The 25,448-nt window shown below is 33.0% G+C and overlaps 1 protein-coding gene across 2 annotated transcripts in view; it reads left to right on the top strand.

The window, feature by feature from the left end:
• Positions 1-13,486: 13,486 nt before the first annotated feature.
• The window catches only part of TBX4 (T-box transcription factor 4), a 364,040-nt gene continuing 352,078 nt past the window's right edge, over positions 13,487-25,448 (top strand). Inside the window, exon 1 of one of the 2 annotated variants that reach the window (XM_069757214.1) lies at positions 13,487-13,587. The gene's annotated coding sequence lies outside the window, so the exon portion shown is untranslated. Of the gene's footprint in view, positions 13,588-16,709; positions 17,034-25,448 lie in introns of those variants that run through there. The other variant, XM_069757213.1, reaches the window with a different exon arrangement.

The following is a 25,448-nucleotide window of genomic DNA, read 5'->3' as shown; positions in this document are numbered from 1 at the left end:
TTTCCCTTTTGTAGCAATATCTACAAGTAAGTGTTTAAATATAATGCTACTATACTGGAAATCAAACATCACACAGTGCCTATTTATATTAATGTGTTCTTTGTGAAATATAGAATCTGCACAGTTTGACATCCCTCCATAGTGCAATATTGGGGCTTTTCATACATTTTCCTTTTTTTTTTTTATGTTTTAATGATATGACTTGATTGCAAAACAATATTACGTTTGTGCATGTGCTCAAGTACCTATAATACAAATAATACAATTAGAAAGCTTAAAGAAACAAACTACGTGACAAATAATTACAAATGCTCTACTTGTAAATTGCCACAGATTGTACTTTTGCAGAAACTGCATAGCAAGACTATCAATATTATGTTGTTGTTCCTATGTATACATGATTGTGATCAGACATCCATATGTATAGGCTGCAATGCTTGCCTTAATTAACCATTCTTCTCTCCTATGTACTATAACTCTGTTGTTCTCATTATCACATTAGTTGTGTTTCCTTACAGAGGCCATGAACGAGCAAAGCTGCTCAGTGTGGGCCCTTGTTTCAGGACCGGCCTCTATACTATTTCCTGACCCGTTCTTGTTGAGTACCTGCTCTACTGACCGTGATGCTAACGAAAAATAGCATTACCATGTAATGAAGTGAGGCTGAATTGTTTTATGAAGAGCATTAATGCACCCTAGGAGCACAAAGCTTTCTGTAACAGGAGACCACGCCATTGAGCATGATGAAGGCATAGCAGAAGTTGACTTGCTTGTAAAATGAATGTATTGACTATTAGGGTGCTTACAGCACAGTCAGCATGAAGCTGACTCTCTAGCATACATTAAAATAGTATAAACCTGTAAAAGAAGTAATCATGCTGAACGTTACAAATGCAATTAATCTTAGATATGTTTAATAATTAGATCCTAATGTAACACAAAAATCTACCACAAATGGAAGGTTATAAATGCAATTTGTGGAGATACTATCCAGCCTACATTAAAAAAGTACTGTAAGTAAAAAAAATACAAACAACATAGAAAGCACATTGAAGTATTTATAGAAAATATTAATAGATATGAAATGTACACATTTGCTGCCACTAATTGCTTTTCAAAAATTTTGATTGAAAAATAAAATGTAATATATACAGTTTAATTATTATTTCATGCATTTATATTTTTTTATTACTCATATGATGTCAACATATCTTGCAGTTCGGTACAGTCATTGTTACTCATATCAGTCCCTGTCCGTATTACTGCTCATTATCTAATATCCTTATATATACATGCTATGAATTAATGTTGCTCTGTGCCAACTAATGAGTTCCTGCCAGAGTTGATGGCATCATATGTAATATTTTTTAGTAGTATAAAGGAATCTGCCCACTGCCTGAATCTCCTCTAATGCTATGTCTGATGTTAAAGGCTTGTGTCCTGGTTGTACGTCGAGAAGCTAAAATGACAATAAATATATGAATTAGGACAGCTCTTGACATGGATACTTCCGTACACCCCTGGCTTTGTTGGGAGAACTAAAAATACACACAGACGATTTACTAGTCTGGAACTTTGAGATCAATCAATGGGAGATTGGCAGCTCTATACATATTAGAAGATGCTGCTTCTTCTGGATATGGTCACCTTAGAAGATTCTAATCAATCAGCTCGCTCCTCATATTAGATGACACAACAAAGTTAAATTTCCCATAGGTGCAACCAGAATAATTGGTATCAAAGGGCAAGGGAGTTATGAACATTATATAACTTGTTATTTATAGTTTTATAAATCAACCCTGTAAGGATTACTATCACTTCACACTTACTTCATAAGAACTTTATAAGTACGCTGTTTTATATACTCTTAAATTCTGAATAAAATATTATAGATGCTTTTAGAAATGACTAACAACTATGTCTTATTTCATGTTCCACAACTATAACTTTAGTATCCCTGCACCTTGCTGCTTGGTAAGTAATATTGTCTTTTGTCAACTTTATTTTGAAATGAACGTTCGTATATTATTAATATAATATATTTGTAATTAAATAAGGTTAGTAAGCAAATTTGTATTTGCATTACATATGGATGGAAAACTCTGAATTCCCAGTGCTAGATTTATGCTGTAGATCAATTATAGCATCATCAAGGGTGAAGGTATAGGTCCAATGTGGTCTGGTTTTGGTGGTGTGTGGTGTGCTGCCCAATATCCAACACTGCTGTTTCCAAATTGTGGAGTGCGTCTGTATTTTTTTAAACCAAATTTTAATGTTTTTAAAAAATCATCAAGGGCACAAATATTTCCCATGCAACATATTGTTTTTTTTTAATTTTACTTCTTTTGCTGAAGTACGTAAAAAGAACAAGGGGGGGAAGTGACTTTATGCCTATAGGTTCTTTCATCATTAAGACTGGGGAAGATTTTGTGAGTCGCAAAATGGTTGCATTGATATATGTATATTTAGGGCAAGTCCATTTTTAAACCATACTCATGACCTTAAAAATATAGCTTGAGGGCATGTACCACTTACTAACCCATATTTACGCACACAAAAAGATAAAAAAATAAAAATAGTATTTCTGCTACTAAATTTGTCCATGCACATATCAATCAATGTGACCACTGCTATGATATTTTTACTTTTAGAATTTTTGTCATCAAAGTACACACATATCAGCAATATTCTTTGTGAATTTATGATATGATTTGCTGCACATATATTTTTTCATATAGTATGTGAATTAATCCTTCAAGAATAGTAATTATTATTATAGCTTAACCATTTACAACTGATAGAAATAACTTTCATCTTCTGAACTGATTGCTTTAGTCCCATAAAAATTAAGTATTTAAAATATTTTCATGTACAGCAAAATAGTGTTGTAAATGATTTGGTGGCTCAGTGGTTAGTACCGATGCCTTGTAGTACTGGTCACAAAACCCTGAAGAGAGCCACAGACTTACAGGTGCTTCTTATGGCACTGTTTGCTCCTCTATTTAGTGTTTCTATGAATGATATGTAATCATATAATTATATGTGAAATCCATTAGAAAAGTAAGCTTTAGGTTCAGCCTCAAAAAATCTAGAAGAAATGGAAGTACCTTTAAAATTCTGTGGTATCCGAAACAGATCTTTATTGCAGCTGTGTTCATTAAGACTTAATTAAATAGATTCATGTATTCCAAGATGCAAAATAGAGAGTTTCGATTTTGAACCATAGTCGGAACGGAAACCTATCCCATAGAATATACTCTGCGCATAGTATCAGAAAAGATTTTTTTTGTAAATTCTTAAAATTTTAAAATAACTATGCAAAATATCTTAGTGTAACCCTTCTGATATCTATCGATCTATCTATCTATCCATCTATCTATCATTTATCTATAGCTTTCTATCTATCTAAACAACCATTATCTACTTATCTATCTACAGTATCTATCTATCTATCATTTATCTATAGCTTTCTATCTATCTAAACAACCATTATCTACTTATCTATCTACAGTATCTATCTTTCTATCATTTATCTATAGCTTTCTATCTATCTAAACAACCATTGTCTACTTATCTATCTACAGTATCTATCTATCTATCTATCTATCTATCTATCTATCTATCTATCTATCTATCTATCTATCTATTCATAAAAAAGGAACAGCACAACACTACTTATCTCTGGGTGCAAAGCCTCCAGGCAACCTGTCCACTGGTTATCCACATTCCATAAAATTCAAAAAAGAATGCAGCACTCCATTTTTCTTAACAAATGTGCAGGATTTTAATCAGACCCACATGTCTGTGCGACGTTTCGGCTCTTAGTGAGCCTTTCTCAGTGCTTGAGAAAGGCTCACTAAGAGCCGAAACATCGCACAGACATGTGGGTCTGATTAAAATCCTGCACATTTGTTAAGAAAAATGGAGTGCTGCCTTCTTTTTTGAATTTTATCTATCTATCTATCTATCTATCTATCTATCTATCTATGTATCTATCTATCATTTATCTATAGCTTTCTATCTATCTAAACAACCATTATCTACTTATCTATCTAGAGTCTCTATCTATCTATCTATCTATCGAACTAACATCATCTATCTATCTATCTATCTATCTATCGAACTAACATCATCTATCTATCTAACTAACATCATCTATCTATCTATCTATCTATCAAACTAATATCATCTATCTATCTAACATCATCTATCAATTTATATTTCTAACATCTATCTATTTATCTATTTACATATATTTTTTAACATCATCTATCTGCTTAGATTATATATCAATATCTATCAATTCATCTTTATGTGACCTTCCTGTCTATATCGTCATACATTATATAAACCATATGTGTATGCATAATATGTATCAATAATCAAACCATGAGTTTATTATTATTATCTGCTGAGCGCAGATGGAAAAGATCCCATTCCAACGAGCACTTCATCGCATTCAAACAGTCCCTCACTACTTTCAAGACCACACTCGCCACAGCTAAACAAACTTATTTCTCATCTCTCATATCCTCCCTGTCTCACAACCCTAAGCAGTTATTCAGCACCTTCAATTCTCTCCTCCGTCCCCCAGCACCTCCTCCCTCCCCACTCATCTCAGCTGAAGACTTTGCCTCATTTTTCAAGCAGAAGATTGATAACATCAGAGACAGTTTTGGTCAACAGCCCCCAGTGCCCTTCTTCCCGACTTCCCAGCCCTCCACCTCCAAAACCAAATTCTCCACCATTACAGAAGATTGACTCTCCACTCTACTCTCAAGATCACATCTCACCACCTGTGCACTTGACCCAATCCCATCCCACTTCATCCCAAACCTCACCACAGTCTTCATCCCAACCATAACCCATCTCTTCAATCTATCACTAACAACTGGTGTTTTCCCCTCAAGCTTTAAACATGCCTCCATCACACCTATCCTCAAAAAGGCCTCTCTTGACCTATCCTCTGTATCTAGCTATCGCCCTATATCACTTCTCCCCTATGCCTCCAACCTACTGGAACAACACGTCTATCTTGAGCTGTCCTCCCATCTCTCTTCTTGCTCCCTCTTTGACCGCTTACAATCTGGCTTCTGGTCACACCACTCCACTGAAACTGCCCTAACTAAGGTCACCAATGACCTCTTAACTGCCAAGAGCAAGTGACACTACTCTGTCCTCCTCCTCCTGGACCTGTCGGCTGCCTTTGACACAGTGGACCATTCCCTATTATTACAGACCCTCTCATCCCTTGGCATCACAGACTTGGCCCTATCCTGGATCTCATTATACCTAACAGACCGGACATTCAGCGTCTCCCACTCACACACCACCTCCTCACCTCACCCCCTATCTGTCGGAGTCCCACAAGGTTCAGTCCTAGGGCCCCTGCTCTTCTCCATTTACACATTTACACCTTTGGCCTGGGACAGCTCATAGAATCTCATGGCTTTCAGTATCATCTCTATGCTGATGACACACAGATCTACATCTCTGGACCAGATATCACCTCCCTACTAACCAGAATCCCTCAATGTCTATCCGCTATTTCATCCTTCTTCTCCACTAGATTTCTGAAACTTAACATGGACAAAACAAAATTCATCATCTTTCCCCATCTCACGTGACCCCCCCCCAACGAATCTATCCATGACAGTAAATGGCTGCCCACTCTCCCCAGTCCCACAAGCTCGCTGCCTCGGGGTAATCCTTGATGCTGATCTCTCCTTCAAACCACATATCCAAGCCCTTTCCACTTCCTGCCGACTTCAACTCAAAAATATTTTATGAATCCGTTCATTCCTCAACCAAGAATCTGCAAAAACCCTAGTCCATGCCCTCATCATCTCTCGCCTTGACTACTGCAACCTCCTGCTCTGTGGCATCCCCTCTAACACTCTCGCACACCTCCAATCTATTCTAAACTCTGCTGCCCGACTAATCCACATGTCCCCCCGCTATTCCCTAGCTTCTCCCCTCTGTCAATCCCTTCACTGGCTCCCCATTGCCCAGAGACTCCAGTACAAAACCCTAACCATGACATACAAAGCCATGCACAACCTGTCCTCCATACATCTGTGACCTCGTCTCCGGGTACTTGCCTACACGCAACCTCCTATCCTCACAAGACCTCCTTCTCTACTCCCCTCTTATCTCCTCTTCCCACAATCGTATACAAGATTTCTCTCGCGTATCACCCCTACTCTGGAACCCTCTACTCCAACATATCAGACTTTCACCTACCATCGAAACCTTCAAAAAGAACCTGAAGACCTACCTCTTCCGGCAAACCTATAACCTGCAGCAACCACCGATTGACCAAACCGCTGCATGACCAGCTCTACCCTCGCCTACTGTATTCTCACCCAGCCCTTGTAGATTGTGAGCCTTTGCGGGCAGGGTCCTCTCTCTTCCTTTACCAGATATGACTTGTATTGTTTAAGATTTTTGTACTTGTTTTTATTATGAATACCCCTCCTTACAGGTATAGTGCCATGGAATAAATGGCGCTATAACAATAAATAATAATAATAATTATTATAGAAATGTCTAGCTGCTTTTCAGACCTCTACGACTAGAAAGCATTGTTTCAAGATGACGCAAACCAGACAGTGGATTAAGGCGAGATCCTGTTGTTCTGCTCTATGTGTGCGTCATCTCAGGTATCACTACTTGACTTTTGTACCCTATTGTGTAATACTTGCTGATTTCAGTAGCACTAATGAGCTGTTACTGGACCCTGTGACCCAGTGTAATATCTACTGCAATCCAGCTTATTTAAGGCTCTTGGTCAAAAAACATTCTAAAGAACATAAACTATTCATCTAGGTAGATGGAATGATTATTATGCTTCAGCCATGCTATGTTCATGATTAGAATATAATTGCTCAGTCAATGTCTCTGACTAACTTTGTATATATGTTTGAATTAAAATTTTATCCTGATTCAATTTTGACTTTCTTTTTCTATCATTGCTAAAAATGGTAAAACATATAATATATCTATATTAATAAACTCTATAAACACAAGTGTTCCATAAAATTTGGGGACATACTGATTTCTATGTACTATTAATGGCTGAAACAAATCAAAATCAATTAATGTTATTGTTTCATAAAAAATGTTACATTACATAACTTTAGCAAACATAAAACATACATTTGTAGGCATATGTATATCCAAAATATTAATGAAAGGTTTATATATCTAAATATTGTATTATTAAGTTCAAGCCTAAATGTAAGCATTGTTGCACATTTCCTCTCTTACTCCTTATTAAACACCTAATTCAATGCAATGCACATTCAGTTATTACCAATTTTCTACTCGTTGTCATTGCTTTTTTTGTGGGAAAAATATTTTAACTAGACCCCTTTAGCCCTTTAAAACTTATGAAATGTCCCATAAAAGGAAATCATTTTGCCCCCTCCCCAAAAATCCCTGTGTAATCATTCTTTAAGCTAAAACACCTAGTAAACGTGTTACGTGTTGATCTCTGGGTAGTGATATGATGAAATAACCATCAAAGCTATATAAAAAATCATAATCTTAATTGTAAACAAATGTTGTCCTAAATTATTGATGTTTCGTTCATTGTAAAAATATAAACCACATTTTCTTTATCTAAGTCTGTGAAATAACTTTTAATATTTAAGTCACTCAAAAGTTCAAGCGCACATTAAAATTCACTGCATCCACTGCCATGTCTGTTTTATTTATGATACACATAATTCACTCATTAATTTATACACAAATACATAATACTGAATTAATGAATCTCTGATCTTTTGCCAAGATTTTTTTTTCTGATGTGGATACCAGGTCAGTAACCGAAAAATGGGTAAAATTAAGTTAACATTTCCAAATGGAAGTCAAGTGCCTCTAATAGGCTGTTGAGGTCTTTGTATTAAGGATTTAGATTTGCCCAGTGCTATCCATCCATGCTGGACTTCCAGACCACTGATAAATCCTGCAAATCTAATATTATATTAACTGCTGTTTTGCGACCAGATGCTGACAAGGGGTTTAAGGCTGTCCTTACACTTTTGCTGTACCTCAAACCATACTTAGTATCATGCATCTCAATCCGTAGAAATCTGCAAGACATATATGTAACAACCAATGTCATTTTTTTAACCACACACAAATCATTCTTTCCCAAAACTGAGGCAAGCCAGTGAATTTTTTTTCATTTTTTTTTAATTTTTTTATAAAGTAAAAAACATTGCAGATTTTTATTTATGACAATTATACACAATTCACACTATATTTGTTTTTTATAATATGCAAGATATATAGCAATATATTCATAAGTAAGCAGAAATATATACAATATCAAATAAGGGACAATAAAATAATATTCTTCAATATCACATAAGTCAGGGTAATAGATTCATAGAATATCTTGTACACTTTCATCCTTTTGTCAGAAAAAGTGGAGCAAGGGGGTAGATAAGAATCACTCCCTCTGCTGATCTTTCTTAAGCAAATCATTACCAAAGTGAAAAAACAGATCAATCCATTTTCAATGTGCCGAACAATCTATCGTGAAAGCGCTGACAATCTACTTTGGTCATTCTTCACAGCCTTTGAAAAACAAACAAATCATCTCCTCACACCATGGAAGATTCCATACATTGAACACTGTCTTCACTCTACTCCTCCAGGCCTCTACGAGCTATCTACTGATTCATTTTTTTATTACATTTTCCAAAAAAATACTCACAAACATTTTACTTCTCACAGGTCGTAACATTTTTCAACAATCCTCCAGCACTGACACATTTGAATATATTTACTCTTTTTTTTTAACAATAATTATATCATCACCAATAATGCTTCCATTATTCCTTTGAATTTAAAAAAACGATTTAAAATTGAAATTGAATAGAAAATATACATTTTTTGTTTTTACAGTTTGAGTTTCACAAAAATAGGTAAGAAAAATCTTAAGAAAGAAATACGATTTACAAATATATCATAATACCAGAAAAAGGAAAAAAAAAATCAAATTAGCATTTTTTCACTAATGTTAAACAATGGACATCATTAATGTTTTGTTTTCTAATTTTTGAGTGTTATTATCTGATTTGTATTTTTATTATAAATCTAAGCTTACTATTTTGCATTTTTGCTTCTATTGTTTGGGTTTTAGCATGTTAACGAGGATGAATGGTCTATAAGGAGCAACGCATATACATTACACTACCTTAAAAATTGACCGAGGTGATATTCCACGTCCTGACAAGGTTAAACAAATAAAAGTTTCCAAATGATCACAATGAATCAACAACTGACCCTGTGTGATATGCTAAATATTTAAGCAAGATTATTCTTGTAAATTCATTTTCTTCATGTTTGTAAACATTCTGTCCCATTTTATGACAAATAATGTGCAACCAGTAGTATTTACCAGTAGTAAAGAGCATGTTGATGCAGTTAAATATTTTTGGCTTTAGGATCAAGAAGATTTTTGGTTTATTTCTCAATCCTTATATAGGAATTTAAAATAGAAAGTTCAAAGAAGGGAGAATTGACAGCTTTTGTATGCAGTCACTTGGTCTGTTTACATATCATTCGTGCTTTAAACTTGTTAGAATACTTAAAAAAAAAGTTTTCTTAGGCTATGGGAAAAAAGTTTTCTTGGGGTATGTCAAAATGGCAATTTTGCTCTACCATATCACAGAAGCTTAAGCTTAGTGACCTTGAAAATGAATATTGTTCATACATGTATATAAGAGATGAGTATGTGTAAAGTATTAGACCATAGAATGGTGATTAGACCACTGGTAAATTATGTTACTTTTATGGCTTTTCAACTGTTAATGGTATTTTATTCATACAAAAAATTGCAAATTTGGACATGTATGTTTCAATTTGTTGTCTAATGCATTTTTTTCAGTTTTCATTTTAAGGCCAACTGGATCTAGGAATAAGATCCTCCAAAGCACCTAAATATGAACAAACCTCAGTATGGATAAAGCTGTGCCAAATGTTTCCATTTTTGTTAACCACCATATTTAAGATTAATTCATAAAAACTAATGTCATTTTTCATGAATTTGAAATAAAGGGGTTCTGTCAAATGTCCATTAATTAATTGATTAATTAATAATTAATTCATACTATTAGCTACTTTAAAAAAAAAAATAACAGTTAAAAAGGTAGTAAAAATACTCATTCCATTGCCTGACAACATTAGTTTTAGTCAATAAATTTGACAACTTGACCATTATGACTTGTATATTCTTTTACAGCGTAGCATAATCTGGACACTTTATTGTTAAAAATATCTTTTAACTATGTCTGAACTTGGAGTTTTATGATTTAATATGAAAAATATATTTTCAAAGATTTCTATAGCCCCCTCTTTAGATCACACGTGCCTTGCTCAGAAAGGGAAAAGTATCATATGGTTTTTAAAATATAGGGGGGATTTAAAATACACCATACTTTTCTTTTCACTTCCTTCTATTCATTTCTCCTGGTTATATTGCATCCTTTACTGGTTAATTACTAAGGGCGAGTTAAATCATTTAGAACCTCGTAGGCACACTTCAATTAAAAGTCATTGAGTAGGAGGAAATAGAAAATGATGCAAGAACATGGTTTCTACTTCCTTTAGACACAGGTTATTAAGAGAAAGCATCATCTTTAGGAAAGCGTCATGTTTAGCTATTGGGATTTGAACTGTACACTTCAACTATATTACATTAATTAATACCCCAGAGTGATACAATAAATTGAAGCCTGTAAACCAAGAAGAGATAAAGAACTTCACTCTATTTATACTTAATTATTGGCCAAGCTAGTCTGTATGTAAAACTGCTATACTATTAATGATGATGATAACATATAACTATATATCTAAGCGTAAAAAATGCATTATTATGTTACATCTGTTATAAAAATGTATGACATTACCAGTATGCTTTTTTAAAACAACTAATTAATTGATGGCTCAAATTTTTTTCTATAGGTAAATTACTGCCTAATTTCATTAGTTTGGATCAGATTGCAATTATTAAAAGCCTCACTGCAAAGGAAATTGTTATGTGCATGAACTGTGAGTCACTAACATCTATTACTTAGCCAAGGGGTTTTCTTCATCTTCTAGTGATGCCCTACCATGTATCAATGCTTTTGCTTGCTTTTCTCTGCCACTAAAACCCACTGCTATTGGGTGACTCTTTGAGTAAAAATGGGCAAATAGGGCTATTTGTTTAATGTGCAAAGCTCATGTAAAATTTAGATCACCTATTGTAGCGCTAGAAAGACAGAGAGCTCAAAACCACGCAGACATGCTTAACTGCTTAACTATCTATCTATCTATCTATCTATCTATCTGTCTGTCTGTCTGTCTATCTATCTATAAGTCTTAGAAGCTCAAATGTTTTTCACAAAATTAAAACCACATTGGGTCACATAATGAAGCCAATTCTCTTTCAAAACCTTTGCATAATCTATAAATTACAGTCTTTATTCTTCTTTCAAAATTGAGTCCAAAATTCTTGAATTTACACTAAAAGCATGTCTTTTAACCTGACCTACACATCAGATAAGGTAAATCCCTTGGTCATAAATTGCCAATCCTTTAGTAGTTCTTATTTAAGGGTGTAGACACTGAGGTTTCATGATGACCATTATCTTCACATCACACAGATTACTAGGTGTGCAGATGGAATGTCCTGAAATGAAAACTTCTCACTCCCTTGTACAGTCATTGGTTTAACACAACCGAGTTGTTTTTTTTACTTACTTGGACCCTCGTCAATAACTGTGGACCACAAAACACGTGGAAAGTATTTAGCAGTATCTGAACATATGCATAATAAAGGTTAGACTGTTAGTGAAGGAGATTATTGGTATTCAGAAGATCTACCCTGATCAAACAATTTGCATCATTGCTATTCATATATTTAGGTGTTAAGAAATGTAATGATTGTTTAAACATAAACAGGGATAAAATGCCACAATTCAGCTTATATAATCATGTGAGGACAACCTCTGTGGATATGTGCGAGCCATTCAAGCAAGTGTAAATGTAACGAAGCTATATAGTGCAAACAATATATCTGTTAAGCTGGATGTTACTTATATATATATGTCTGTAGACAAGTCGCCTTTTCGTGGCGAGTTTATCGTGTCTCCTGCTGACTTACACAGTGCTGTAATTCCTTTAAAGTTCAAGGTTCCATTTTCAGAGATCACTGTTAATGGTAAGGAGATATAAAGTGTAAACTTGACACAGACATTGGGCCTCCACTTAGATCTCGAAGACAGTTCACACCTTGAAGATCTTGAGAAAACCTCACGAAAGATGTATGAAAATACAAAATCTTCATCTTTTACACACCATTAATATCAAATACTGCATAATGCAATTAATAGTGTTTAAAATGCTATTTCTACCTATGATTGTTATGTATAAGTACATGTGTTCATATGCTGCAAAGTAATGTTTCCAATATGCAAAATATTACAAAATAATTTAATTATTCATGAATTCCACTGGCTGTTTGCACTCCGGTTTAATTAAATCACATTTTTAAAACACAGTAATAATATTAATGATGACACTGATAAATCCTGCATAAATACGTTATTTCACTGTGGAATGTCTAAACGAGTTACTAAAACAGGCACTGGAAGAGATACTACTTTCCTGGTCTGTACGACATGACTATTTCTACTTCTATGTATTATTTGCGTCCTAATAGGGAATACAGGTTGTATATGGATAGAACAGTCAATGGCAAAAACCAACATAAGTAGAAACTAAAAAAAGGGGCACAAACCACAGCTGAACTAAATCAATCGCTCTCACGGATGTCCATGTTTGATCTTTGTCTAATAGATCTGCAACACTTCCCAGAAATAAACATGACATTTGATTTTGAAGAGCAGCGTATTTATTAATGTGTCCACTTCCTAGAATGATTAAAAATGATTATGGAAACCATCTTGAAGTTCTAATATGACAAGAAATTTCAAGTTATGAGCATAATTAGCATGGTTACATTTCTAAGTGTAAGCAATAGGGGGTGGCTCCTGCAAGGTAAATGGATGACTGTACTAATGAAGGGCATTTACTTAATTGAATCAAATTCCTCATGGCTCAACAACATAGGAGCTCATTGCTTTCTGCATGCAAAAAAACCCTTGTTTTACCTTTATAAAATGTATCATGTATATATATTATATCTAAAGCTACAGCTATTAGGAAAATCATCTGTGACGCTTACCGCAGCAATTTCTTCATGCTTTTAGCAAAACATCTTTGTATCTTTCCTATGACCGTTTTTTTTGAGAGTGGGAAAATGGTTCATTAAAAGGTTGACCCCAGTATACTTTATCCTGCTTCTGTTCCCAATTTCTAGACCACGTGACTGTGGGAGTGAGTTTGGTTTAAATTTACTTTCAAGAAAATCTGATAAAATCTTGCCCCATAAAGAACCAGTAGTTTTATAGCATTGTCTTTCTTATACTATCGGTATGCTGGAGAATTAGCTGCCTTTGTAAATTTGAGGTTGTGGAAAAATAAAGGTCTTTGTGCATCTGATTGAGAGGATCAGCATTCACCGAACTGGTAAGAGTATATCTCTGAATACATTTTTTACCAATGATAGAGAGAGTGAAGGAATGTGGGCTTATTTTAGCAAAATATAATGTATATTGTTGTTTAAGATTATTAATAGAATTTCCCTATAGAACATTATTCTGCTAAAACTCCGAAGTTATGAAATTGGTTACCATAAATTACACCGTTAATAACATATTACACTAGGTGTAAATAATCAAAAAGTAATGCAATACATCTATACATGATCACATTGGTATACTTTTATGAAGTTGGTATAATAGATTGAATGTTCAGCCAGGATTTTTAAACCAGTCTATTTCACTGACTATACTGACTGGGATAAATCATACTTCACTTAATCAATATGGCACTTTAAATACAATAAAATAATTGGAACTGTAATTTACTTCTCTATTTTTTCTTATATGGAAATCCATATATAATTATGTTGCATTAATGTTTTATATCACTACTAACTGTCTAGTATATTTATGTCTATCTAATATCTATTATCTATCTATTTACCCCATATCTATCTATCTATCTATCTATCTATCTATCTATCTATCTATCTATCTATCTATCTATCTATCCAATATCTATCATTTTATCTATCTATCTATCTATCCCATATCTATCATTTTATCTATCTATCACATATCTATCATTCTATCTATCTATCTATCTATCTATCTATCTATCTATCTATCTATCTATCTTTATATCTATTATTTATCTATCTATCCATCCCATATGTATCTATCTATCTATCTATCCATCCATACATACATCCATCAATCTATCTATCTATCCATATATCTATCGCCTTTATCAACATCTCTATCCATCTGCATAATATACCCATTTGATTATAGTACCTATATATAAGCAATCGATTCCTATAATCTATTTATCTACTTATAGCATCTACAGCTGTATTATCAATCTATTTATTATCTACCTATTTACCTCTATAAACTATTTATCTATTTCTGTAATCTATTCATTTACATATAGTATCTAACTATCATTTATCTATCTAATACCTATCTACTTACAGTATCTATCTATCTATATATATATATATATATATATATATATATATATATATATATATATCTTCTATCTATCTATCTATCTATCCCATTCTATGGTACCTATTTCTACATCTTTCATTTATCTGTCGATTATCTACTTACATCTAGCTATCTTTATCTACCTGTATTATCTATTATCTATCAATTTCTATTATCTTTCCATCTACTTATTTATACAGATTCCTGTGGACAAACCATGCAATAACAGCGTTATTTTTATGTATGTGGATAATTTATTTATCTGTTCATATTTTTTTGTATTTCTAAATGCAGATAGTAAAACCCCATACATTTCTGGGTAATTCTGACATGACAGCATAACAGTATGTGAGCAAATAAGTAGTAATAGGAGCAGTTTGTAAAAAGACCAGATCTATCTCAGATATTTCACAGACATTGGCTTAGATGCAGATAATTTATTCCAATGACAGTCCATTGTAAGGAATGGAGGGAAATGAGAAAAAAAAATCCACCAGCAGTACATATCTATGTGGTCCTAACGTTGCCGAACGCTGCTGTGTGTTTGTGACAATTTCTGCAGAATACAGGTCCCACACTATACCGTTAAGCATGGCCTTAGAAGTGAAGTAAAATGCATTAGTTTGACATTGTACAGCCTTTCCATAATATTTATTTATTACTGCCTCGATGTTTGGCTCTTTAATAGCGGCTGGCACTAAATGAATAGTTTGCTTTGTGTAATGATATATAGCAAACTGTTTGCTGAAGCATTGCCATTGTTCATATTTCACCAAAAAAAGAAAAAAAAAACATATTTCCATCTCTGGGCAGCAACCTTCTTGACCTTAAATTAAAAATTCATCATCAGTCTTCATCCCGCTCAAAGTTGTTTATTGGATGCTGAATATTCATTCGCCATAATCATATAACTTCACACGCAACATTTCTATTTAATCTCAATTACTGATAACAATTTTGTATAAATAACAAAAAATCTTGTCAGTTATCATGGGTTCGTTATTTGCTATATGTTTTGTTGATAATAATTTATGTAAAATCACCGTCTCGTAATTTATAGCCTTACTTGTAACAACCAGGATTTGGCTAGAATATATAGCCTACATATGTAAGTTGCTTACATAGAATAGTCTTATATAATATGCTAATAATATTAAAATATGTAAGAAGGAGACATAGAGATGTGCATAGCGACTGGCAAAACCAAATTTCACATGTAGACAATTCATCTTTGTTTGCCCGCCGGATGAAAGAGAAACTATGCCGAAGCTGAGGCCTTCCTATAAGCTATTATTTTATTTCTTTTTCAATCACTACTATAATGCTTTTACTTATTTTTAATTGATTTCTATAGGTAGTAAATACTAAAATTATACTATCGCACTATTGCTATGACTTCTGAGAATAAAAATAAAAAAAAGTGTATATATATACGAAAGTGTGTATATATATATATACGAATACAGTATCTATATGGATTGTAGAATGATTTAGTATGTAGTACTCATTCATTGAAAGATGTGATAAGCAATTGTAGTTTAAAGGTTTCATTTTTTGGTATTATTTTCTATTCTAATAAAATACTTTTCTGGTAAAAAAAAAAGCATAAACCTGCTGTATTGTAGTACAGTTTTTCTTAACATGGAATAAATTACATTTTTACATTAAATAATTAACCAAGTATTCTTTTTATTTGCACATAATAGAAAGGAGTCTGTAAATTACTCATAATTCTGCATCACACTATTCACGTAAGTGCAAGTCCTGTTTTCCTTCCCCAGCACGAGGGAGTTTAGAAGGATAGGTGTAAGTTATGAATTGAAATGGTCAATGGAATTAGATTATGAGCTCCTTTCATAAAGCAGTAGCATAGTAATATATGAAGGACTAAAATAGTTAAGTTTTGTGTGCATGATATTGCTGGAACAGAGTTCTACTGGGACTGATTGACAGCAGCAACGTCAGCAGGAGGGGGAGACTCAAAGGGGAGGGAGAAAGAAGGCCAAAAATTCTATCTCTGAGAAACATTTTTTAGAGAAGATCAAGGAAAAGTTTCTGTGGGATCTGGGAATGTCTCCTCTCTGCTGTGTGTGATCAGTGATCAGGATGCTTGCACTGGACAGGAACCCTTTCACCGGTACCACCAGCTGTTTCTAAACCTCCTGTCAAAACCCTCATCTCTCAGCTTCCAGCTTCCGTATTATCTTCGGTCCTATTCAGAACCAACCTGCGTCTGGCCCAGCTTCTTCCCTGCACGAAGACAGGATTCAAGACATTGTGCTTTCAGCTACTTGTCTCAGGGCATGTTCCTTCTCTTTATCTGGATGCAAGTTACATATAAGTGAAGTGTCAGACTTTGGACATTGTAAAACCAGTGTAAGTGTTCAACATCTCCTTTACTTTTGTGTCTTTTGATTTTGCTTGTAAATCCTGCATATATGTTAGGAAGATAAGAGGAGTATATACGGCTGCATGTCGTTCATCACTGGCATTGTGGGATGTTTGTGTGTAATACACTATACCTTGTCTGTTGTGAAGAGTGGTCAGGAAAATCAAATAAAGCACGCTCTGTAATCTTCCATGCATCATTAAGCACCATTAGAATTGAAATTATCTGACAAACAATCTTAACTTTAAAGTCTTTAAGAGTCACTGGTATGATAACGGTTTCAGAGGCCCATCGTAGCAGAGTAAACACTGCCTTAAGTGATCCTTATGGTACCTTCTGCAGGTACAACAGACTGCAAATTTTGTATTGCAATCCCCAGCCCCCTTCTCCTCCTCCTTAGACTGCCACATCCTTTCACTACAAAATCTTTGTCCTATGAATGCTGGTTGGGCCTGGTTTTCCTAGAAGTGGTCGCTGCAGAACTACTAGCAGATTTTGCATTCAACATGGGCCTACAAGTGTTATATATTACAGAAATATACTCTAGACAAAGGACAACCTGGAAAATATTCTATGTTTGCCACCACGTTATGGTCTGAACAAATGCCGTAGAATAAGAATCCTACGTGTCTGGTACACTATAATCACTTACAACCTGTGATTTCAGTTTACGCTACTGATAACTAAGAAAGATGATAGATATCATAAAACTGATTGTTAATATTGCTTTATCTAGCATATTTCTAGTGTGTTGATTTATTTGTTGATTCAGCAATTAGAATATTTGATATTGTAATACTGGCCGTAACCTTGACCTTTCGTCTGCATTTTTTTAAAGTATTTTTACAATTTTCCAAGTAGCTTTCCTTACAAAGTGTTGGGCACCTTTTATTAAACCTCTATCCATCTATCTATTTATCTATCTATCTATCTATCTATCTATCTATCTATCTATCTATCTTTCTGTCTATCTATATTTGCTTCCATAAAACTGCGCGTGAATGTTAAGAAAAACAAATATAAAAAAGATGCAGAAAAATATTACAACTAATACAGTGTAGTAAATAAATATTTTTTCTGCCCTGCAGAGCAAATACGTTATTATCAATTTTCCTCACTAATTATAGTATGTAATCACTCATTTACAGATTTGTTTTAATACCAAGTATTAATTTAACTCCAAATTTAAATATTCTCTCTACATCTTATTAACTTAATATCCTTGTGACTTATGCGTATGTTTTTTTTTTCAATATCTTATTTTTCAGTGTAGTTTTTTAGTAAAGTATAACTAACTTAAACTAGCTTATCTATAATACGAAATCAAAATATCAAATTTTTTATTACACTATATTTTACAGTAGAAAAGTTTACCACAACCCAAAAAATAAGACAATGGGTAACTATCATGACAATTCCATCTTTAATTTAACCACATTTTCTATATAGCTGTTTATTTGTATAAATCAATAGATATTTTAATAATTAAAAATATTCATCAGCACGAAAAAAGTTTATAAAATTATTAAAGTAGACATTTGATAAACAACATGTTGAAAAAGAGAATAATAAAAATATGTCACAGTAGATTTAGTAGGTTTGGCGGCATCACTGCTTTACCACAATATTGTGAACAATGGCACGCAATTCATGATATCTTTGAATCAATGTTCTCCATTAATGGCAATTCTGTAAAATAGGAAAAAAATACCTTGTTTTATACAAAATTGTGACTGTCAGATGGGAGTTTCTATTTCTTCTAGATAAAATATGTTTTGTTATCAAGCAATAAGAGAAAATGCTTACCTCAAAGGAGGTGATACAAGTCACCTGTAAAACCGCATGACATTGATTCTCTCTAGCAATGACTTTTGCTGGCTGTTGGCTGCACTATGCATGACACACACATCTCTCATTCCTGCCTGGTTAAGAATGAAAACTGCCTTTCTCCAGTAAAAGTCTAGGTTGATGAGCACCAGGTCCTACAGCGCTGCTGTCATACCTTATCTTTATTGTTTTTTTTCTCCAGTCTCTGTCCAAGTTTAAGAGGAGTCTCCTTTAATCCTAGTCTTTGCACACTTACACCGATATGTGATTTCACGTTCCTGGTCAGATTTTTTTCACGGAGAAAAATGTATGCTGCTAGCTGTAATTTAGACATAGTATATTGTTAGTATACTGTGATAAATGTGATATGCAAATATATATCTTTATATATACATATACATGGTTAAATACATGCATATCTGTATATATCATATATATGATTAAATATAATTGTTAGATAATTATATATAGTAATATGATTATGTTCTATACATATATGTATGTTCATATATATATATATGTGTATATCTACATATATATACATACACACACATATACTGTACATTATCTGAGCTATCACTATCACATTTGACAGAGCAGAGTTCCAATTAGAAATACTATTGACAGAATTTCTAATTGGAAGTGGATCTATCAAATGTGACAGCACAGATAATTTAGTCACATTTTATATATAAACATGAAAAAAAATAGCATGACATATTATCATTATTATTTATTGTTATAGCGCTATTTATTCCATGGCGCTTTACATGTGAGGAGGGGTATACATAATAAAAACAAGTACAATAATCTTAAACAATACAAGTCATAACTGGTACAGGAGGAGAGAGGACCCTGCCCGCGAAGGCTCACAATCTACAATAACCTATAGCTATATCCATATTTTTATCACACTCTAGAATTCATTTTTCTTAGTTGTACTATATATATATATATACATATATATATATATATATATATATATATATATATATATATACACCATTCAAGGTTCTTGTGGCTAATTGATCTTTACTAACACTGATCTCCCTAAAGAAGACAATTTGTTTTCTAATTTATACCACGCATACGTGACATACATAGCAAATATTCAAGACTAGTCAAATTTCAGAATCATTTATTGACATGCAGCAAAAATATAAATATTATTGAATTCACACAAACCGCTAAATGAATAAATTAATTTATATCGTGAATTTGATTTAGTAGAAAATAATAAAAAAATTCAGAAGACACATGCTTATCAATATATAAGAAAAAAATGTAAAAAAAAACGCACACACATACAGATACAAAAAAAATATGCATACGTAAAAGAAATATTAAACTACTTTACTGGTGAAAAAAATGCTCAATGAATTATATAAACTGGAACCTCCTGCTTGTCAGAACATAAAGTTACACATATACACTAGGCAAAACACTTATTCTTGCTGTCTAAATGTTACTATTTATTAAAATGTTAAAACCGATATCGTGAACTTGATTGGTGCTTTAATATACAATTAGAAAAGATCAGTCTTCAGTTTAACCTAATATTTAAACAATTGTGTTTTTCTCCAGGTGGAACCTCATTCATCTCACTTACACAAGGCATTAATTTAATGGTGCTCTATTACTTACTGTATAAGACATCTGTACTAACAGCTTTCACATATTACACTCTATTTTTCAATGTCTAAGTACTTAGCCAGTGGAACTTCAATAGTTTAGAAAGGCAAATGCTAAAAACAATGTTATGATTCTTATTCTATGCTTTTGTATTACTTTTATATACATAAAAATTATTCGAGTTGCACTGTGGAAATTCTGCCACCATAAAAATATCTGATAAATAAAATATTGCAGATAGGGAATTTTGATAAATGTTTTTGCCTGTATGCGACTATCCCAAACGCACATTTGCAAGAAAACAAACACCAGTCCGAGAGTTTATCAAAATATTCTATGGCAAAAGGCCATCAGGCCAGCCACTGTAATATTATCCTTAGTGATATATTAGTTTATCTTTGGTTGAAGAATTATTCTAATTTCTACACTAGAACCAAAAATAAAACATAGACATCACCCCCAGCAATAACCCTAACATCTATAATTATGACACCTTTCTTTACCACATGGATACTTAACTAAGCAAAAGCTCCACAGAATGCTAAATTATTAAGAATTTGATGTTTCTTTAAATATGGATATCCTCAATAGTTTAGCTAAGTGCAATTGATCAATGGTATCAATAAAATGCATACAATTAAAACTTTTATTTTGCCGCTTGCCACCAATTACATGTTATACTTTAAAGGTTTAGTTTAATGAGATAAAAGAAAGAATCTTTAAAAAGATTCATCCGTTTCACTAGCTCTCTTGAAATTAGAAGAGGAGTACAGTCTTTAAAATTATTTTTTTCGGTAAAGCTGCAATATTGACGTATTACCATTTATGAATGTTAACTTTAGGGTGTACAAGTAGGCATAAAGGTTAGCTACTCATGATCTTAAATGGAATAATAATGACTCAATGGTAATATTGTTCAGGGCATTAAGCTACAATTTTATGTGGTGTAATAGTAAATACCAGCAATTGTGAATAACCTCTCTCAAATAAAATTCAAACTTGTTTTCTCAAAGTTTCTTGGCTGCCATTAGAGGGCCATATCCTTCAGTCCTTGTGGGCCCATAACATGCCGTGTTGAAATTGCTGCTTCAGCAAGTGACTGTGAAGGTGGGTCAGTCATTTTGATTGACAGACCTGTGCTCTACAAAAGGTACCATGAAAAAACTATTTGCGATTTACTGTTGAAGTCAACTATTATTCAGCTTATTTTCATATGCAACATACATTCTTGGACTGTATAAGAACAGGGTAAGATAAAATACTTGTTGTGCATAGCTGAACATTTAGTAACCAGCTCCATTACTGGTTTTTATTGCATTGCAGATAAATTTTGCAAGCACCACAAGCTCCACCTCCGATTTGTAAAAATACAATTTTGAGTTTCCACTAAACTGCATTATGGTGTGAATGAAAATATATTTTTACCATTATATTGTGCCATTTTATAATAAATTGAATAATTAACTTAAATGATCACTAAATTACATTGATTTTATGAAAAAAACTAAATCACTGCAAAAAGACCTACAATCCTGTATACATTTTCTTCTATTATTCTATGGAAAAGTAGAATGTGCTGATGTGAAAGTTAAATCACATAAACTGCAAATATGAACCTAAAATTAAATATATAATTTACAGAAGTTGTTCAGATGTGAAATAGAAAATAAAAAATCTAAAAAAAAAAAAAAAAAAAATTCCAGCTGCCAAAAAAAGACAAACATAATTTAATACTATCACTATTACACAAAGTAAATTTTGAACCTAAAAGTATTCTAAATAATTGGTAAGTTTGATTTTGCAATTTAGGTTATGTTAAAAAATAATATTTTTCATTTAGGGTTAGAAAGAATAACGAATTGCTAAGAGAATCAACATTGAATAAAGGTTAAAATGAAAACAGGACTATCGAAATATTTTAGGGTTTCATAAAACATCCAATTTCCTCTTGAAATTTGAAAACTATTTAAGAGAAGGGGTCTCTTAGTAAGCTTCTGTGTGCATTAAAATGGTGGCGGGATGCGGTTTCCTCTATCATTAAATGGCTGTTACTGCAACGTGAAATAGACTTTTTCCTGCTGAAACAGACAGTTCACCCAGGAAACCATTACACTGAGGTACAAATCCCATGTTGCTCCAATTATATGGATTATGTGAAGAATCTGCTAGCCTGACTGAACTATGCAGCTGCCAGGCCTAAATTAAGAATATTTCCGTGCTAAGGTATCTATAAAGCCACATGTTAGAAATCTAAATGGAACTTTTTCTATTATTTCCTCCCCTAAGTAGAGCTTTAAAGACAATTCTAAGATGGAAAACATAAACCATAGCAAAAGTCAAGGCTGATGAACATCAGATTGAACTATGCTGCAGCAATGATGGCTCTTTATTGTGTTCCCCAGTCTCTGTCCAATCTTAGTAGAGATGCTTTTTGCCTTACACCTGCATGTATATAGTCTTATTAGTATTCTATTATTTATATCTTCTGGCTAATACACACACAAATATATATATATATATATATATATATATATATATATATATATATATATATATATATATATATGATATATGCTGCACATTATTAACACAAAGGCACTATGGTAAAGTAAAAAACAGGACAAGTAGGAATTTATATACACACTCCTCTTTATATCAATATGCACACTATACACAAGCACATATTGTTATGATCACATGATAAATAAATAAAAAAAGTTTGACCTTCCATAAAGGCTGAGTAAAATAAAAAAATGCATGTATCAAGAAATACAAAACACACATATACATACACACATAAACATATACATACTATACTATACATACACATAGACACATATACATACTATGCATACACACAGGCACATATACATACACAAATATGTACACACATAAACATTTACGTACTATACATACACACAGACACATACAGTACATACTTTGCATACACGCAGGCACATATACATACACACATAAACATATACATACTATACATACACACAGACACATATACATACTATACATACACACAGACACATATACATACTATGCATACACGCAGGCACATATACATATACACACACATATATATATATATATATATACATACACACATGCATAAACCTACACTTTATATAAAAAACTATTTTTAAACAGCATGAGTTTTTGAAGAAATTCACAATTGTATATATTCTAACTGTAATTTTGCATAGCGCTATTTTGTAGTCAAAACTATTGGGTTCAGAATTGAGAAACTGTTATATATTTATATTGAACGTCATCCTAAACTGTAGTTGAATGAATATTTGATAAACTGTTGAGGAAAATGGTGAATAATGTTAACAATAAGCGTAAAGTCGTCTTTGCAGTACAGATGCACCCAAATAATGCAACATGGTCACAAGTTGTGGCACCCTAAAATATTTTTGCTAGCATGATCATCAGCACCATCACTGTTATCATCACAGCACATCATGTAATTCATACATACTTTTTCATTATATTTTTCTAATTTGCTGTAACAATTATTCACTAAAACATTTTTCAATTAGTTTCAAAGCATACATTCTTTATACATTGAAGTGCCAGACAAAGTGTAAAATGCTTTGAAAAAAAAGACCCCTAACCAGTTTTCTTTCATTACAAGAGAATTAAATTATGGCCGTCTTGACTAAAATCCAGCTAGGAAAATGTTCTAGGGAAAAAATCTGGAGCTGTCTCATAAAAGAAGAAATACTCCACATGTTGAGCATGGTAATACCCCTTGCATGTTAGACTGGCAGGACACACAATCCCTGTTTTCTAACACTACAGGCCATTGGCTCGAGTACTTCTCCAAAATATGTAAATAAAATAAAGATTAAAGATTCATCTCATTTACTTGTGTAAATCTAACTTTTAATAAGGCTCTTAACTTCAAGAAGTTAAAGTGCATCTGCCATTGACATGAACTTGTTTGCTGCTGTGATCTACAATATGAAGAGATCAGTTTTAACCCTTAATTTATAAAAAATAAATTTCTATCCAGATGAAATCTAATTCACCCTCTATTATTAAAATTGACTGTATTAATAATGCAATGTATAGTAGTTGACAGAATAAACAATTTACCCTTATCCCACCAGAGGAAGACACATTGTCTTAATTAACTATGCAATTGGTATGTATGATGAATTAGGGTACTGGAAAAACTTATTTTTGTAATTCTGACTACTGATATACTATAAATATGAATACACTACAATATATATAATAATGATTTAAGGACGTTGAACACTTTAAGGAAATAATTTTAATTTACCTTTTACCTGAACACTTAATGAATTGTAAGCGCACGCTATAAGTTTTGGCTGTTTTTTTTTTGTTTTTTTAATGTGTGCATATGTTATTGTTGCACTCCTCTTTATTACAATCATCTGTTATTAGGTAACAGACTTTTTCTATTTTCAAACGGAAAAAAAGTGTAAATCTACTGAACTAATTTATACATTCATGAATGACTGTATAAGATAGAAGTCAGAACCAGATTCTTCAGAGTGAATATTTCCTTCTCTCAGCTGCAGTCTTTCCTGTATCTCTGGGCAGTATCCGCACTTGTGGTTCTTCCTCCACACTTCTCTTCCCCAAGAGAGCTGCTGATGACAGGGGAGGGGAAGAATGAACCAGGGATGAGGAGTGCTTCAGTCATTTACTCCTGACACTGTTATCATTATGTAAACTTTTTTTCATCTATCTTTTTCTTCTATCACTATATAAAGCTTTTTCATCTTGCCATCCTCAACTGTCATTAATGCCCTTACTTGATAGTAGGTGTTGATGCTCTGAATGAATGTCATATTCTTCCTCCAGTGCTCCACAGGGTGGGGGGGGAAGGGGGGTAATATGATTTTGCATATTTTTTCCAATGTCACATCTGAATGAGTGAAAGATTATTTTTCCATTAG

The sequence above is a fragment of the Ranitomeya imitator genome, chromosome 3 (assembly GCF_032444005.1).
Source record: "Ranitomeya imitator isolate aRanImi1 chromosome 3, aRanImi1.pri, whole genome shotgun sequence".
NCBI classification, from domain to species: domain Eukaryota; kingdom Metazoa; phylum Chordata; class Amphibia; order Anura; family Dendrobatidae; genus Ranitomeya; species Ranitomeya imitator.
Note: the sequence above shows the minus strand (reverse complement) of the source record. Positions and strands in the feature narration are given on the sequence as shown.